The sequence below is a fragment of the Acanthopagrus latus genome, chromosome 8, assembly GCF_904848185.1.
Source record: "Acanthopagrus latus isolate v.2019 chromosome 8, fAcaLat1.1, whole genome shotgun sequence".
NCBI lineage: Eukaryota > Metazoa > Chordata > Actinopteri > Spariformes > Sparidae > Acanthopagrus > Acanthopagrus latus.
The window spans coordinates 22448550-22466636 of NC_051046.1; the positions used below are offsets into that span (position 1 = coordinate 22448550).

Consider the following 18087-nt stretch of genomic DNA (forward strand, 5'->3'; position numbering starts at 1 on the left):
CTTATTTTACTTTTTAGATTTTTGGATTGTGACCCTTTTTTATCATGTTTTTTAAAAAAAAGTTTAAGGACCATACATGATTGTACTTGCGCTTGTAATTATTTTTCCCATATAATTCCAATTGAGTTTATTCATTCTTTGTCCATTGTACAAGTATTGGAGGGTATGTGTATATCCAAGATAAAAGTTGAACAACAATTTATGGTCTAGGAAAAGATTCATCCAAATATCTAAGATTTTAATATCGGTGTAATTATTTTCACTTATTACACATCCTAAATAATTCATACTTAATCGTATGCTTGAAAGGAAGTCCTGTACTTTCATGTGCCCCCCGTCACCATTTAATGTTTTATTCATATCAATTTGGAGACCATTTAATATTCAGAAATAATTCTTCTTTCAGAGTTCAGTATAACAAAAGATCATTAGTAAATAAATTGACTAGGTACTTAAGTATGACTCAACTTGAGTATGTACTTAAGCTGTAGCAACAATTTTAATTGATCTTAATTGAAAGATTAAAACCATAAAAAGACTTTAAACAATAATCACATTCAGCGCTTTTTCAGCATAGTCAGCTGAATATGTTGTGGCTTATACCAAAACAAACACCATGTGCCTTGTGAGCCCAGTTTCACTCATAAATCTGGCAAAACCGTCACAAAAAAGTTTTTAATTGATGTGAAGCAGAGTTACTACACTTTGCCCTGCCACTGACTTGTAAGTTTGCCTCAGCCCGGAACTACAAACGCAGAACCACCTCCGCAGCGTCACGGCACCTTTGCGGCACCTTTGCGGCACCTTTTAAGAGTAAGTACCACCGTGACTCATGACTGAGACAAGAGAGATAAAGACAGGATAAGAAGATAAACTAAGTATATAAAGGGACTCCATCGGATCAATGATTATCTACATCATAGTGAAACAGGAACTACATTTAAATGCTCACAAATAAGCTAATGCTCAGTACAGCATGCGGTGCAGGTGAGGACTCTGTCCGACTCCACAGACTGTAGGACTGAACAGAGGGCCGGAGTAGGGTGTGTCTTTGAACAAGAGGCCAAGCATGGCCAGATCGCTTCTCAGCAAAAGTTTGGAGAGGAACTGCTGCTGCTGTTGGCTCTGAAAGGAGAAGCCCAGTCAGGGTGGCCGAGGATGATTCCTCTTTTGTTCCATCTCTGTCACCTAATCAATTTTCTTTGGCAAGTCCTAAATAAAGTCATATAGTGGTACTAATGTTTTAATATAACGCCATGTGTCTGTGGCACAGTTATGGCCCCAGACCTCCTGATCCCCCCTTCTGTATCTTGATTCATTAGCGGGCTAAGGGGGCGGCATTTGTTCTGTGGCCCGGGCACGCATGAAGGGAAGGAAGATGAGCAAGGGAACAACAGAGGGCGAGGGAGGAGGGAGACAGGGAGGGATGGAACGAGTAGGAAAGGGAAGTGAGTCGAGAAAGAACAACATAAACAAAGAGGGAATGAAAAAGGTTTTTCCAAGCATCTTCATCAAAAGCTTGAGACTTCAGGTAAGCTGGAGTGTGAAGAGGAAAAGGAAAAAAAAAAATTAAAAAACAAAATAGTAGAGGGAGGAAGAAGGTGGAGGAAAGGAGGAAGACGATGAAGAAGAAGCGGTGAGAAAGCGGCCCGTCTGAACGGGACTGCTGGGCTCAGCAAGTTAGTGATTACTGATTAGCCAGCGCGGTCCTGTAGGGAGGCCTGTCTGTCCTTGGGTTGGGAAAACAACATAAAAGGGAGCCGGCTGTTTTGTGACGGGACTTGAAAGCTCGGTAGCTATCGGGAGACATTAGCCTTATCAATGGCCGGTCACTAGAGCCGGGCTATATGAAGCAACAAGGGCACTGCTTTTCCACAAGGAGATAACCGACGCATGCCTCAGCCCACATTTGCATTCGCTGGGGCAACAGGCAGGCAGAGACACACGATATGACAGAAAGAGAGAGAGAAAAAAAACACATAAAAAAAAAAATCTAGTGAGGCTGGAGAGTGCAGCTTTGCCAACTGAGGTGCCAAGAAGCCAGTCAGACAGCCAGTCAGTCGGTGTGTCCTGCCCAGTGCCCATATGGGTGTGGCACCCTGGCAGACAAGTGGACAACTATAATGTAGGCCTGCTTGAAACCTCACCACCTGGTCCTCAACTGTCCTATATGGATGGAAGTGAGAGGTTAACAATTGCAACCCCACCTTTCAATCATTGAAAAGAACACCTTGAAACTTTGTGTGCGTGTGTGTGCCCTTGTGAGAGAGTTTTCCATTGGGTCAAGTCCACAAGTCCAAACTGCTGAAAGTTAAAGAAAAAAAAAAAAAAAAGCAGCTCTGAAAGGGACGGGAGGACAATGTGAGAAAACATCAAAAGACTTTCTGGGAAGATCCCTGCTCTTCCTGCATCACCACTGTACATAACACATTGGACCAGGGACCACTACGCACACACACTTACTTCCCCCTTTTTTTTTTCTCTTTTTTTTACCGCTCCACTCGCCCCGGCCCTCCCAGTATGTTTGTGCTGATTGATTTTTGTGGGGTAAGGTCACTCAGAACAGCTGCTGATAGACCTGCAATTCATCTAGAGTTCAAAGAGTGCTTGGGTCGGTCAGTGCCGTTCCTGTTTGTACTCCACCGAATGACAGCGTCATCAGGCGCCCTGCCTTGTCAAAAGCGTGGGTGGCAGGGCAAGCAGTCCTTTCATCCGTCAGTCACTTTTCCTTTCCAGCTCTCGCCTAATCAATGCAGCAGAGCCATAGTTTTAACCTTATATGAGGTGGGGTTTTTTTTTAGTCTGGACTGTATGTTATCATCAGGGTTTCCAACTTTGGGAATCCCTTCAAATTAGGATGATTCTCCTGGATGATGAAGAATCACACCCCGCATTCTGAAGAACCGAAAGGAACTATTCGGTTTTCTTATTACCCACACTTTGTGTGACTCAGCTGGATAATCAGTCCCAGAGGAAGTGAAGCACTGATAAAGATGAAAGAGGCGGCGAAGAAAAGTTACCTGGCAGTAACACACCTGTCATTAACCAAATCCTAGCCTTATCCTGCTTGTGCTTGCTACGATATGTTTGCGATATTTGCAATGCACAAACATCTGGAATGAGGTTCAAAGCGGCACACTCTGCACTCCGGCGCCACTTTTCTGCATTCCCACTCGCCCTTGTTTTCTCTCTCGTCCCTTGTCCCAGCTCTAAACGCCGCTGCCTGCTTCAGATCTTGTTTTCCTCTCTCTCTCAGCTGACTGCATGGCACACCTTTCAGAGTGCAAAGTCCCCCCGACTGAGGAAAGAGATGAAAACACATGCGCGCACGCACATTGGAGCGCAAGTGAACACATGTAATCATATGCAAACACAAGTGCACGCTGGGATGTGGGGACACAGACACAATCTGATACACAGATGAATGTATGCACCCAGAGAGGCAGCGCGCACACACACACACACACACACACACACACACATATACATACACACACACAAGCACTCACCTCCAAAGTCCTCCAGCGTCATGCCTTCCCACCCTACACTTGATAAACCCTTGTGTGAGCCTGACAAAGCAGGAGAGGGCACTCAGCAGCCTTTGAACACTGGAGCAGGTTGCATAAGACAGCTCGGTGTACCAGCAGACTGTATTCACACACGGAACTGGAGAGTACTGTACCTGGTACTGTGTGACTCGGGCAAAACTTTCCAGGAATTACATTTAAATGGGTTTGTAATCTCACCCCTAATTGATTCATCCAAATGGTGGCCAGCAGTTAGACCATCAAGATAACTTTTGGTGTTCCACAGCTACAAAATCTGATCGATCTGATGCTATAGCAGGGATTCGAATTTTCTAAATGTGTCTGAATCTCAAGCTGAAAATGGACGGCTGAAACACACAGTGGGGTAAAACACGGAGCTGACTACTAAAATTACTTGCAGGCTTTTGCATTACACAATACAAGGAGAACCAAATATATCATCATCATGTGGTGCTGTTTCTGCTGAACAATAATAGACGATTGCTGCACAAGTAGATGTCAAAATAAAGGAAACACCAAACTGAATTACCAGAACAAATGTTGGAAACGTACTTTTCTGCAAACCACAGATATGTTGAAACATTTGCTGTGTGCCTATGATCTGGTTAGGTTTAGGCCCAAAACACACTCTGAAAACATGATGTATTGGCTCAAAATACAATGGTTTTGCTCGCCAGAAGCATGGCTGGACATGTCCTGACTTCTCATCGAAACTGTGCCACAAACAAGGTTGGCTTAAAATATCCAGTGGTGTCATGTTCAAATGTTGAAAGACAGTCTCGAACAGTGGTCACTGGCTTGGCAGCCTTATTGTCTATAACTATAACTGTAGGAAACAGCTTGTAGAGCCAAAATGCTTTCAGCAAGGCAAATACCGAAAATGCCCTTTATAATTTGCAGGGAATAACCTAATCTAATTTCTATCTCAAGCTTCAGAGAGCAGTTTCATTTGTAGTATTTCGAAACATTTCACAAGTCACACTTTATTGGAAGCAGTTTGGCTCTCATGCAGATTATGCAGAACTAAGTTCCGAGTGTCTTCATCCATAAGGGATGAATGGAGAAGTTGTTGAAGTTCAAAGCGGCAGTTTCCATCCCTGAAGAGGAAACCAGAGCGCTCTGTTTGTCATTGATCTCATCGCCAGCAAACCACACTTCAAACTGGTAATAAGGCAGCAGGGGCATACACTCCAAAACACAGAGGGCCCTATTTGTTCAAGCCACACACCCCACGTGTGCCTCCATGCCTCTACTGAAACCGTGCGCTAATGGTTCCCACATCAGACTCTCAGCGGCCTCAGTCACATATGACTGCCATGCGTCGCCATCTCCATCTCCATCCACCTCACCTCACCTCCGACTGGCTCGGTCAATTAGTAAGTAGCATGGAGGGCGCAGACCAGGCTTCTGAAGGGGCCTCCCGGTGGGGGATGTGACCAGACTGACTGAGGAAGCAGAGCTGTATTTACAGAAAAGCACAACTGGGATGCACTGATAGGAATCTGACTTTCATTTAACTTGTAAAATAGCGATGTGAGTGTGTGCATGCGTGCGCCTATGTGTGTAAAAAGCTCAGGGTTTTGTGGGAGCGCTGCACTGAGTAATTGAGACCGTATTTTCAAACAGTCCAGACCAGATCTTGACTCAATCACGTCTGGCCCCATGGAAGGGGTAGACCAGGGTCTACATCATTGTTTGACAACGTGTATGCTGCAGATTGATTCTCTGGTTCTAGTGGACGGGGGCAAATGGATGTGAAAGGGAGGCACGGTACAAGATTATGCATCATGAGGAAGGAAGTATAGAAAAGCGTAGCATTTGGACCATGTGCTGCACTCTTGCGATTTTTCTTCTCCTTTCTCCTTTCATTTCCACTTTATCACATCAAATGTTAGCGATGTAGAGGAAGAAGGAGGAGGAGGAGAAGGAAGAGGAGATGAAGAAGAAGAAGAAGAAGAAGATGAAGAAAAAGAATGATAACCAGAGAATTGATTTCTTTATCATTACCTTTGATAAAAATTTAATCAAGCGAGGAGACAGATCAGTTGCTTTCCTTTACATTCAGCACATAAATCTCCTAAAAATGCACAAGGACCACACCAGTAAATGTGATGCAGAGGCGTGATGGAGAGGGTTAGGAGGAGGGATGCACAAAGAATCATAAATTGTTGCCTAGTTAAATTGAGACTGAAGTCGCTCCTATAGAGTAAAAGAGACAACTAATCATACTTGGCAGAGTAAAACCGCCAATGACTTTTTACTTTTTTTTATGATTATTCTGTGTTAATCTGAAACAGACGCCAACGTTCTATTTTTTTATTTTGGCTCTAGTGAAATGATTTGATTACCATCCTCGTCTTCCTGGCTTTACTTAAAATGCAATGAGCATTCAAGCTTAGTGTTATGATGGCTGAACAGCCTCCTAAACACCGTGAGCTATAGTGATGGAAACAGCTGTGATCGAATGCTAAAAGAAGGTACTTGCAATTTGTACTACCCTGAAGTGTAATGGATGGGTCAAACTGATGGGTGTTGATTATAAAAGCAATTAAGTGCTGACCTATCAGATAAAGCAAGATCGTCTCCTCCACCTGCTCCGTCAGCGTCTCTCTTCCTCTCTCCCCCTCCACCTGTTGAGGCGTTGTGTGTTCCCCCTGGGAGTATCTGTCTTCTCATATCATCTTTTTCAGCATAAATATCAAATCATGAGTTATATTTTTGAGTAATATTATGGTTTTTGTTTTGTAATCAAGATCACTATGCAATGATGTTTCTGGCAATGCAACAGAGATCTCCAATCGCACTTGCGAACATACCTGTGAGTCGCACAGGTACATGTTCAGGAGCTGACAGTGTGATGAGCTGATCCAATCGAGCCAAGTTCACACTACAAGATTTCATCCCTAATCTTCCACTCACAACTGTGTTCAGAGACTAATAGCCCAAGATCGGATGCAGATTGGCTGACACATTGCAGACGCTTGTTTGATATCTAGCAGGCTAAGGCACAGATGTGCCTGGGTATTTCTTAAATCAAAGCTTTCTCTATGCATATTGACCTTCTGTACTGTAATGGTGTTTCAGGTCACTGAAAATGGAGCTTTTGGAAAACTCCTGCCACAGTGAAGATATTCAGAATTTCCAGTGTGTATGAATAAACAGGAAAACACAGTTTTGTTTGACGTTGGAATATGTGTTAGTGGTGATGATGGTCCTGGTTATAGCCTCCTTGAAATTTGGAACCTCTGGTGACTCTCAGAAACATACTACTCTAGGAAAAGAGCAAGGATATCGCCATACATTTTCTTGGATTTTGTTCACTTTATATTTAAGTGTGACACTGAGGAGTAACTCCACTTCAGTGTCAGTCCACACACATAGTATCCCCCCAAGGTTCCATTCGTGTTGCTGTGCCTTTTCCGCTCATGACTTCAGGCTTCTGACTGGCCAATGTGGTCTTAACGTAGCCCGTGTTTGCGCTTTCATGTGGACACAGATTTTACACCTTTGGGGTGGATGGGAATAATTTTGAAAAAGGAGGAGGAAAGAAATGCATTTTTAAAAATACCTGTGAACGTGTGGAGTAGGCCTTGAAATCTGCCGACGGGTTGGGAGCTAGAAAGAAGCTACAGCCAATGAGAGCAGCCACTCCAATACAAGCATGCAGCTAAATGTTTTCAGTGTAAAAAAATCCTTGTCATCCCTGTTCACGTCTTGTGTGTGATGATGACAAAGGAAGGCATTAGCAAAGGCATTATAAATCTGGCTCTTGGTGTTGTCTTTGTGCTGTAGGCTATCATAAGCGGGAAGACATCTAGCTAGCATTAGCTTTTTCCTAAGAAAAACAAAATTCCTTCTTTTTGGTAAACAGAGATTATTCTGATCAGATGTTTTTATGTTTTCAGTTCCTTAAAAAAAAAAAACAACATTTTTTCTTACAAATGACTGTACTGTAATTACTTCTTATTTGTCGACGTGTATTGTTCTGCAGATCTGGACACACACGCACGCACACACACACACACACACACACACACACACACACACACACACACACACACACACACACACACACACACTCAGTAATTTCTAGTTGCATCTGTTTTTGTTATGTTTTGTTTTTTCTGATGCCATCACCACAGCAGAGCAATGTTTGGTTTTTAAAGGAAGTGAAGTTCTCAACAGCTCATGCTTTGCAGTGAGTGTCTGGAATGTCTGATGTAAGCACAAAATTAATAGTGTGCAACAGTGACAATATAGGCTAAACATTTATCAACTCAGCGCTGTTGACTTATCTAAGCAATGTTTAAAACCATTGTACTTTTCATTGAACTGACTGCAATATAAGCATGCTGCATCTTATTATAACAACACAATAGAGCCAGTTTTCCTCTACCTTGTTAGCACTCGCCACTTGATCCATTTTCTGATGTTAAGCACATGATCAAAACCAACACACAACAAGGTTTGGGTTTCACATCTTTAGGGATCATCCCACACTAGCTGGGAAACTGAATGTGCGTGGGTGGTTGTTTCATACTTCCAGTTTAACTCTGACACTACCTGTAGGCCCAGGAGTTTTTGTTCTCTCCTGTCTTTGATCTCTGCTCCACTGTGGCAGAATCACTGACCTCACTTCGAACCGATAAAACATTCCCCACCTACAATTATTCTTGCAATTCACATGCAGAACATGTTATTCACAACAGGATGATCTCGAGAGTTCTATGAAGGCTCCATCAAATCCAGGCATTGTATCAGATTTCGTCCGCTGGATTAGAAATTGCATTTCTCCTTGCGCTGGAGGAATGCACCACAGATGCAAGTACTCAGCAGGATAATGTATACAATATGAAACCAGAGGAAACAAACCCATTATGAACCTGGTTACCGGTTTTACTGGAAGTTAATTAAGAAAAGGAAAAAAAAAAAAAAAGATTTAACAAAGATATGATGTGAATGAACGTATGAATGCATGACCTAACGTTCTCATAATGTCAAGCAACATATGAAAACGGTTTTCCTCCGCTGTGACGTCAGATTATTATACGACAAAATAACATAACATCCTGAACGTGCTGTACACTTTTTTCCTTGCTCAAGACGTGGGCAGCTCTACTGAAGGGGGTGCAGATCAAACGCGGTGGCCTGGGGCAAATTAGATCCAATTCCACTTTGTTGCAGGGGCCTGCATTTATTTTCTGACATTTACCATATAGTAAAGTCAGACGTAGCCCTTGCGGAGGAGGCCCCCCTCAATCAGAGTCTCCTAAACCTATCAGCAGGCGGAGAGAGGAAAGGGGCGACTTTAGACAGCAAAGAAAGAGCCCGTGAGCATCTGACTTCCATTGCCGAGCTCAGCTTGTGTGTTCCATTTAGCCACTGGTGTTTTGAGGAGATGCACAGCACCGTTACCAGAGCCCCAAACTCACACACTCATGATGTCATTGAGGTTCTATCATTACAGGCTGCAGATGATACTGTGTTGGGCCGGGTGAGTTCCCACGCTTGTTTATGCAAATATTACTGTGGAACAAGTTGACACTCATTTACGAAAGGAGAAGAGAGGAATTTATAGGGGAAGACTGGGGAAGAAAAAAAATGTAGACAAGACTTCCTGGTTTCTTTGTTAAAGGGATATTCCAGTCTAATATTAATCCATGCTCAGAACAGCACCAAACTTCAGCAACAGTATAAATAGGGTCCCAGCACATAGTTCAAGGCATCAAAACATCAACTAGCTTAGCCGGATTTCTATTGAAAAGAGAACACAACTCACCACTCTCCTGCAGCAGAACTGAGAATTTCTAACTGTGCTCGGTAATCGACTTAATGGTCCAGCGTGTAGGATTTAGTGGCATCTAACACCGAACACCACCTCCACTAAACCCTCCACTATGTTGGCTTCTACAGGAGAAATGGCTCTCCCTTCAGCTGTGACGCTTTGAAATTTCAGTGAGAATTACCTGTGAATGTGTCATTTTTTACGAATGACATATGAAAGCCGGAGAGGAGACATGTGTGACAGGTGTTGAGAACGTGCGAGCGCATTTGCAAATGTGGAGCAGAAGACATCAGTCTGTAAGCTCCTGTGCACTGTAAGCCCAATGTGCTCACATTTTATGTCTAATCTGAGGATAGAGGAGGTCTATTTCTCAATTTGTCTCTTTTTAAATGTAGTCATTGCAAAAGCTTCTTCCTCTTCAACCAAACAAACAATGAACTAATAACCAAAACAAACCAAAACAAACCGACAAACAAGCATACGAATACCAGTTTGGACATTGATCACCATAGCAATGGCAGAGGCTTCGGTGCTCAGGTCAACTGTGATGCACCAGACTTCATATAAGAGGACACACCATAGATATAAAGGCTCTTTCTAAGGTAACACAAACAGAATAGTGAACAACTGTGAACATTATATTCCAGTATTTGGTCCAGATTACCTGTATTTCCTGGTCCTGTTTCCCCATTCCAACACACCTGATTCAAATGATCAGCTTCACATCGAGCTCCGCTGATAGGGAATTGTTCATTTCAATCAGGTGAGTTAAAGAAGGGAGATGTTGAGATTTTGAACATGCATCATTGGAACTTATATCTAAATCCTACACAGTGAACCTTTAAATCATCTAATGTTACAATCCATTGTACATCATCTGTGAGAGACTTTCCAGTCCATAGAAGATGCGCTGAACTATTTGATGAAGCTCCTGTTGAGCATGTGAAATCTCTGGTGAAATCTTGTTTTCTTTAAATTTTTCAGCTGTAATTTAAGTCATGCTCATACACGTCTTCTATACAGTCTTTCTGACCCAAAAGACCATTCCTAAGTAGCTATCATCAATTTTTAGGATCACAGTATATAAAATATGCATAGTGAACACAGCTGGCTTTAACCCAGCTGGCTGTTATGGGTTTACGGCGTGTGTTAACTTTCAGATAAGCTCAACTGTGCTGCGCTGCATTCATAATGTCGGCAAGCAGCTTTCTTGAAACATCTGAGCACTTGGAATGAATTCTTCACTTAAGATAAGGACTCCAGGTAATCTGGTCCAAATAGGCCATCTGCTGTTCCCACAGCCAACAACACAGGCTAATAACATGCTGCATCCAATCAGATTGTACCAGAGTCGGCCGCGATAAAGGCGAAGCAATAAAATGAAACAATCTGCTGCTTTGACACTACAAGCAAGAGAGCTTGCTATTTCACTGCTGGGCTGGGGGCAGGAATGTGCTCTTTGAACCAGCTTTATTTAACAGCGGAGCAGCATGTGCACAGCACGCCCTGAGTCTTCGAGCTGGCCCAGGGACCGTTTGCTCCTGGCATGGGCACGTCAGACGCGGGGCCACCGGGTCAGGGAGCTGGCATCCTCACCCCTGGCACAAGTTGCTCCCCTCGGGGGCGTAGGGGGTGACACCAGGCTCATGGGGAGCACCAGACAGACAGGGGCCTACCAAACAGCTTGTGACCATAACCAACAGTGGCAGAGAACAATGAATGCAATTATTTACAAGAACACAGTCCAAGTCTCTTTTAGTGTCTCCCTATTACGCCTGTTTACTCCCACTCTCGTTTTGCGGGGCGGCATGGAGGGGCTGTGACCCTGTCGGTACGGTCGTCAGCAGGACGTTTTCATAGTGCCCAGGGCTACCCTGCTATTCATGCTCTATCGCCATCAGGCCTGATCAGTGTCCAGCTGCAGCCCCTTTCCTACCAACTGCACATTTTGATGACGAGTCAAGGGAGACACATCAAATTGAGTTGAGCAGATCTTTTCAAGCTTTACACAAGAAAATGAAAATGTATAAAACCGCATGTAAATGAATAGGGTTTTCTTTAGGTGAAGTGTTGAGGTAATGTGGAAAGTGTCCGCCAAAGTTTCAAACAATAATACAGTGGTGAATCATTACTTTCATGCACCATTAGGAAGGAATTTCTCTTTCTATTGGTTTTAACTGCTGAGAACCGGGTACAGACCAACAAGTTTCTGTCAGCACATGGCTGTGAGTGGTAGGGAGGAACTGAGAGCCGAGTGGGCAGAAAAGTCTCCTACTATGTATTTAGCCTCATAAAATGGAATCATAAAATAAGATTTCATGTAATGCTTTAATAAAGGATTTGTTTTTAACACGGCACAACCAATGAGTGGTGTCATTCTTTCTAACAGAAACAGATTTTTTTTTCCATGACAATTAACATCCATCAAAGGTTAAACCCAGCAATACATTTTCCATTTAGAATCTGCTGCTATGTGTTTTCCCAACATCTACAGACTCCCACAGCTTTTTAAAAATCTGCTTAAATTTAGCTTACAGGGACTTCCTGCTCATAAATATTCGGCCATTACAAATAATGATGCATTTTCTCCTCTCTCTTATCTAAAGACAACCTCGAGAAATCACTGCCTGTCTTCACCAAATCTTTTTCTTCTTTGCATTAGTTTTATTTTTTCATATCCACAGTCACCTCCACAGTCACAATTAACACACTCATGGCAAACTCATGTTAGAAAAATGCAACAAGCACAGTTCACTGATCATAACTTAATCTCAAGAGTTTGCGCTGTATGTCTGCAAGTAAATCTAGAGTGGAACAGGAAGCTGAATGTATAATTACAGGGAATATACGTATTGGTGGATTTACACCAAGTTTCAGTCAGGCACATTGCAAATGTAAACCATGGCGTGTTTCTCCGATCTGCTCCGAACAGAAAACGCCCAAATCTATTTTTGGTGGAAACCGACCGAAGCTGCGTCAAATTGCACAGAGCAGATCAAACCAGGCAGGTAGAGTGTACAGCGGAACGCCATAGTGTATCGACAAATGAATAAATGACTCAACTACGTAGCCAATTCAACCTAAGCGGAAGCCTAAAAAGTCAAGGACAAATTATTAAATAAACACAATCTTCATAAGTCAACAACATCCGACAGGCATGACGCTCATCAAACTGCGGTTCTATTACAGTTTGCTAGATTTCTGGTGGAAAGTGAAAGTCCATGGAGCCTACGATTGACTGATCTTCCTGTTATAGTTCAGTAATTTTTAATGGCTCTTGTGTCCACACTTAACCTACAAAGTTAGGAGTGCAGTTCCTTTGTTATCTTGTGTTTTTTAGGTGTTTCACGTTGAAGTGAAGAGTCTACTGTGATCACACCGGCATTATCAAACAGGCGCAGTGAGTCAGAGGGTGATGCATTGGCAGAAATCCAAGCTTTTGTCTTTTCTGAATCTCCCCTTCTCAATCTATCAATGCTGCAAAGACACAATACATGTAAAGAAAATCGCTTAATGTATTACATAACATACAGCGCACCGTCAGATCTGAAAGGAAGTGCATATTGACTGCTGTAATGGCTTTATTGTGACTGAGACCCCAGTGGAAGAAGATGACTTCCCCGTCCCCTCAACACTGAATCAGCTCCAGCTGAGCAAACAACACACACTGAGTGCGGAAGCTCGAAAAAGAATAATAGTGCCTAAGAATTTACAATAAGTGTACATCCCCACTGTACATGCATACACAAAAGCATACATGCCCCCTCTTTCATACACATTCACAGTGACACACACATACAGTAGATACAGTCAGTTCCATTTTTCTTTTCCCCTGTGGCTCTTGGCTGTGGCCCTTTAGGAGTCTCCAGATGAAGAGAGCGTGGAGTGTGGCAGAGGGTCCTTCCATAAACAATAAACAACAGTTATCTTGTGTGCGGCCGTCTGTGTCAAGAGGCGAATGAAGCCAAGCCCAGCATCTGAGAGGCGTCTGCTCCTCTTTCCGCCTTTGGTCTTGTCTCTTTCAATGGCTTATAAAAGTGTGGATGTGTGTTTACGCCCAAGGGTGTGTGTCTGTGTTCACAGCACAGCACAGGGCTCCTCTGTATTGTATTCTGAAGCTGGCTGGAAGTAAAAAGGCAGAATTAAGAGTGGTGGGGGCAAGAGGAAGGGGGCTGCCAGCACACTGCAGAACGGCAGGGAGCTCCCCCAGATCCCAGCTGCCCAGGACTGGCTGAGAGCTTCAGGCGAGTGCCAGGCTTCCTCGGCCCTGATGGAGGTGGGCCAGACAGAGTGGGAGGAGTGGGAGGTACACGTCAGAAAAAAATGCCAAAAATAATGTCTGGGCCTATATAAAGAAGGCCTTGGGAAACTCACAATGCTGACATACATAAGAAAAACTCAATCTGTTGGCAGGTGGGAAACATCAGGGGCTTTTTTTCAGTTAACAGAGAACAAAACAGAGGTTTCAAATAATAGTTGCTTATATAAGGTGTTCATATTTTATGGAGCACTGGTACACAGAACCAAAGAACTTCCTGAGAGGGCCAATGAAATGGTCTTCCAGTATTGGTGGCCTGAATGCCGCTGCTTCTCCACAGGGGCTGGCAGCTCAGTGGAAAACAAAGTTTATCTGGAACTGTTTAATGCATTATTTGTGTAACAATCAAGGAAGCAAGTTTATTTTGCAGATAATTATAGCTTTTGTTGCGTTGATGGCCAAGATAAGCCAGGGTTCCGAACCATTAACTGGTTGTATTTATTCTGGCAAACGACAGCACTGAGTTTGTGATGCAGAATGCAGTGTGTACTGGCACTACATTTTAGTGTAGTACTCTTTTCATTGCACAGTACAAATCAATCAATCAATCAGTCAATCAGTCAATCAATCAATCAATCAGTAACGTTGCTGAATAAAACTGGTGGGTATTTTCAGTGTTACACATAATAGGTCTTTAATCCGACAAGAGATATTTATCACCACAACAGTTCCCAGCCTCCTATCTCTTGATCGGCTTAGATCAAAAAACATGACTCAATAAAAAATTGAGGCCATTAACTATACAATATTCAAACCATATGTAAAGCCAATGTCTGATGTGACGCCCACCACACACTAAAAGAAGTAATGCGGCACAACCATCTCAAGTGGAACGTGGGCCCTGTTAGAGTTGGGGCTCTACTGTAAGCAGTAATAATCACAGCTCAGGCAAGAGCCTGTGGAAATCCCCCAGCTGGTCTGGACACTTTTGCCCTCTGAGCTGACCCAGGAACAGGCCGGGGCGCTAATCATGGCACTTGGCAGACAACAGCATTTTTCCATAGGTCCCTCAGAGAAAACCCTTCCTCTACAGAGGCAGGTAATCACAACAAGCAGCACATCCCGCTTCGGTGGCGGGCAAATGGCTGCCTGCTTCGTCAACCCCAGGAGGAGTCCGAAAACTATTTCTGTGTTTCTGACAGAAACAAATAACCCCTGTGTTACCCCGCCTGTCAGCCTTATTGCCTGTTAGGGAACTTATGTGGGTGGTGTTCGTCATTGTGTGCTGCTGCCCTGGGGCCAGTGACAGGAAGTGAGCTCAAATATGACAAGGGAGAAACCAATTTAAATCTACAAGCTTTTTACGCACAAAAACTATTTATGGGTGATGGGAAACTCAGATCTGAGGTGTTGAAAGTTTAGGAATGGGACTGCATGTCAATTTAGATCCTGTGACTCAGCAGAATAAAATTAGTGCTACAAGTGGAAAAAAGGCAAAATTAAGTGATCTCTAGGCTTCTGGTGCTCTCAGTTCTCCTAATACCTCTAGTTTCCTGTTTTACAGCATCACCTCCATCCACCAGGGTCCCCAGGTTTGCTTCCCGTGTCAAAATCCTGACGTGCACAGTCTGTGTTTTCCATAGCTGAACCTTTTCCTTTGGACACCTGGAATTAGATTTGTCATGTCCAGAGGGGGCCATTCAGATGCATGTCATTAGCAGTGCTGACATGTTGTTATCACTAACATCAGGGCTAACGTCAGGGATGCTACTGTTGGACAGTGATAGACTCAGGATGTTTGAGAGGCAGGGGCGAAAAAAACAAAACACCAGTGGACATATAGGTAGATGGAGTGTGAAAATACTATCCATCCATCCATCCTATAGGAGAGGTGGTCTCTAAGGTTGTCATACCATGTATGTCCACAGGGGCCGCCAGAATCAACATACATTGAAAGTTCCCAGTAGCAGCTTTAATGTTGTTTGACTGACTGTGACTTAAATTTAATACATTCCTTTTGTTTGAATGCTATAGGTGGAAATGTAAGCAAAACCTCACAGAAGTTGTTTATTTCACAATGAGGAGCTGAAACGATTTTACACCATCTGTCAACAGTTCCCACAGTCTAAACAGGAGGTCCCAATTTCAGTGGCCACCAAATAGTTTGGTGTCACAAATGTGGAGGACTTAGTGACAGATCTCGTGCCAGACCACTTTCCCTCGTCTCCACAACTCTGAGTGATCTGAGTGATAAATACACTTAAAGCACAGACTGACGGAAAAATCCAATCTTTAACTATGCCCAAGCCCGGAGACAAACCCAGAGCAGGTACTGAGCTCAGGTGGTGTCTGGCTGCGCATACACACACACACACACACACACACACACACACACACACACACACACACACACACACACACGCGCACACACACACACACACACACACACACACACACACACACACACACACACACACACACACACACACACACACACACAATTGATTGGCACCACATCAACACTCAGCTGTTTGTTTTTGTTAACAGACAGACATCACATTCATCAACCAGATCAGGGGACCTAGGGTGGCCAGTTTACAATCTCCAGGCCACACGATAAATGACACATAAGTTTGAGCACAAAAACAATTTGACTTACATTAAATCTTGTGGTGGTTACAGTAGGGTTCACATCTGCGCTGGTTGTTCGTTTTAGCCTTTTTCCTGATGTCACTCAGGTGGCAAAGAAAAGAGCTTTCCTGGCCCAAGCATGGGGTCTTACTTTGGGCCAAAACAGGCTTTCTGGTGCTGCTTCTTTCTGCTTTGCATCGCATCCTTCCTCTTGTCTTCATAAATATTGTCCAAGAGAGGTTTTATTTCAACATCTGGACGCCTGTCTGTGATAAAAATACAGAAAGCAAATTTAGAATACAGACATATTTATGTGCGTTTCTGTGACATTATGCAATGTGACTGTCTCTGTGTACATTCTCCTCTTTCCCTCAGCCTTGTGGACTCCTGATGCCCACGTTGATCCAGTCTGTCTTAGCCAGACCCACCAGGCCTAGCCCACCCTGGCATTGGCAATGAAACAGCCAAGCTGACAATTATTATCTACCTCACTGCCCTTGCTAGCAAGCTGACGGGATGGGCAGCATTTGTCTGGCTGGGGTATACCGTATCTGCCTGAGTAGGGTCAATGAGTGCATCCTGATCCCCTCTACCCAATATCAGACAAAATCAAAATCCCTTACAATGTGTCGGGTAACTCTGTTGACAAAAGTCTGGTGAAAGCTTGTCTAATAAAGTACTCCTCTCAAAAACCGTTGTTGTGAAAATGAGAATGTCAATAAACAAGCCTGTTATTATAGAGAGAGACTCAGATCTACACAATGTGACAGGCTTGTGTTTGCAAGAAAACCCCACTCTAACTGACAAAAGCTGTGGTGTGAGTCATCCTTGGATCTTCTGATACTGTGGTCTCCTCCTCAAATCCTCCTCAACCTCTCATCTCATTTACTGACTGGTGTTCTCCCAACAGAATTCCTCGCTGTCACCACATTCATTCATTTTAATCATTCACGCTGGCAAGCAGTTACTGACGCTGAACCTGCAGGGCTAAAGTTGCTACTTCCTGAAAACGATTACAGCCACTTTGATTTCAAGAAGCCCGTGCAACGTCATTGTATACCTTTATGACTCAACCACAAGTGACAAACCGATCTGGCTCTGGCGGAGCCAAACGTTCTTCCTTTAAAATGACTCAACTGTGACTTTATACAAGAACCATCATCTCTACCACTGCCACCAAAGACTAGCCAGCAGCTTTTTGAGGACCTTTGTGACTCATCAGAAAAACCCGATGCTGAGGATAGGGCAGCACAGGCGGTAGGCAGTTACTTCTATAGAGAGAACAATAAAATGCAGATAATGACAGATATGGCCTGTGACACAGATGGGCCAGGACTGTTTTAGAAAGACACTCTCCACACTAATCTGAGTCAAAGAGCACTCTCTTGAAGGAAACATAACTGGAACTGAAGGATCAAAGAGAGAAGACTTATGGACTTACATTATAGCCTACAGATGGTGCAAACTGATGTTTTGGTGTGGTGATGCAGATGACTGTCTACAATAATTCATACTCTCAGTCATATGTGGAAATGGTTTTGAAAATCTATTTATGACTTATTCACTGCTGTTTGTTGTGTCATCGTGCATGCCCTGTAGCTAGCTCCATCCAACGGAAGTTTGACCCAAACTATTAATAACTGAATAAGGGACAAGCACTCTTGACTGTTGAACTGGGAATGATCAAACATTTTTGAGTTAAAAATAAACACATCAACATCTAAAAGAGGCGAGTTACAAGTAGTCTTTTTATAGGTTTGGGACTGTGGTGAAGAGTGGGTGGCCCGGCCCTGACCCCCATTCATCTCAGTGAGATACAGTAGGCTAATATGTGGAGGGATGTTCAAAGGCGGTGCGTCCGCCAA

The 18087-nt window shown here is 43.5% G+C and overlaps 1 long non-coding RNA gene across 2 annotated transcripts in view; it reads right to left on the minus strand.

Moving 5' to 3' along the window:
* The window catches only part of LOC119023888, a 109389-nt gene that overhangs the window by 32706 nt on the left and 58596 nt on the right, over positions 1-18087 (minus strand). For both annotated transcript variants that reach the window (XR_005076361.1, XR_005076360.1), the window contains exon 2: positions 16251-16488. This is a non-coding gene — a long non-coding RNA (uncharacterized LOC119023888). The remainder of the gene's footprint in view (positions 1-16250; positions 16489-18087) is intronic.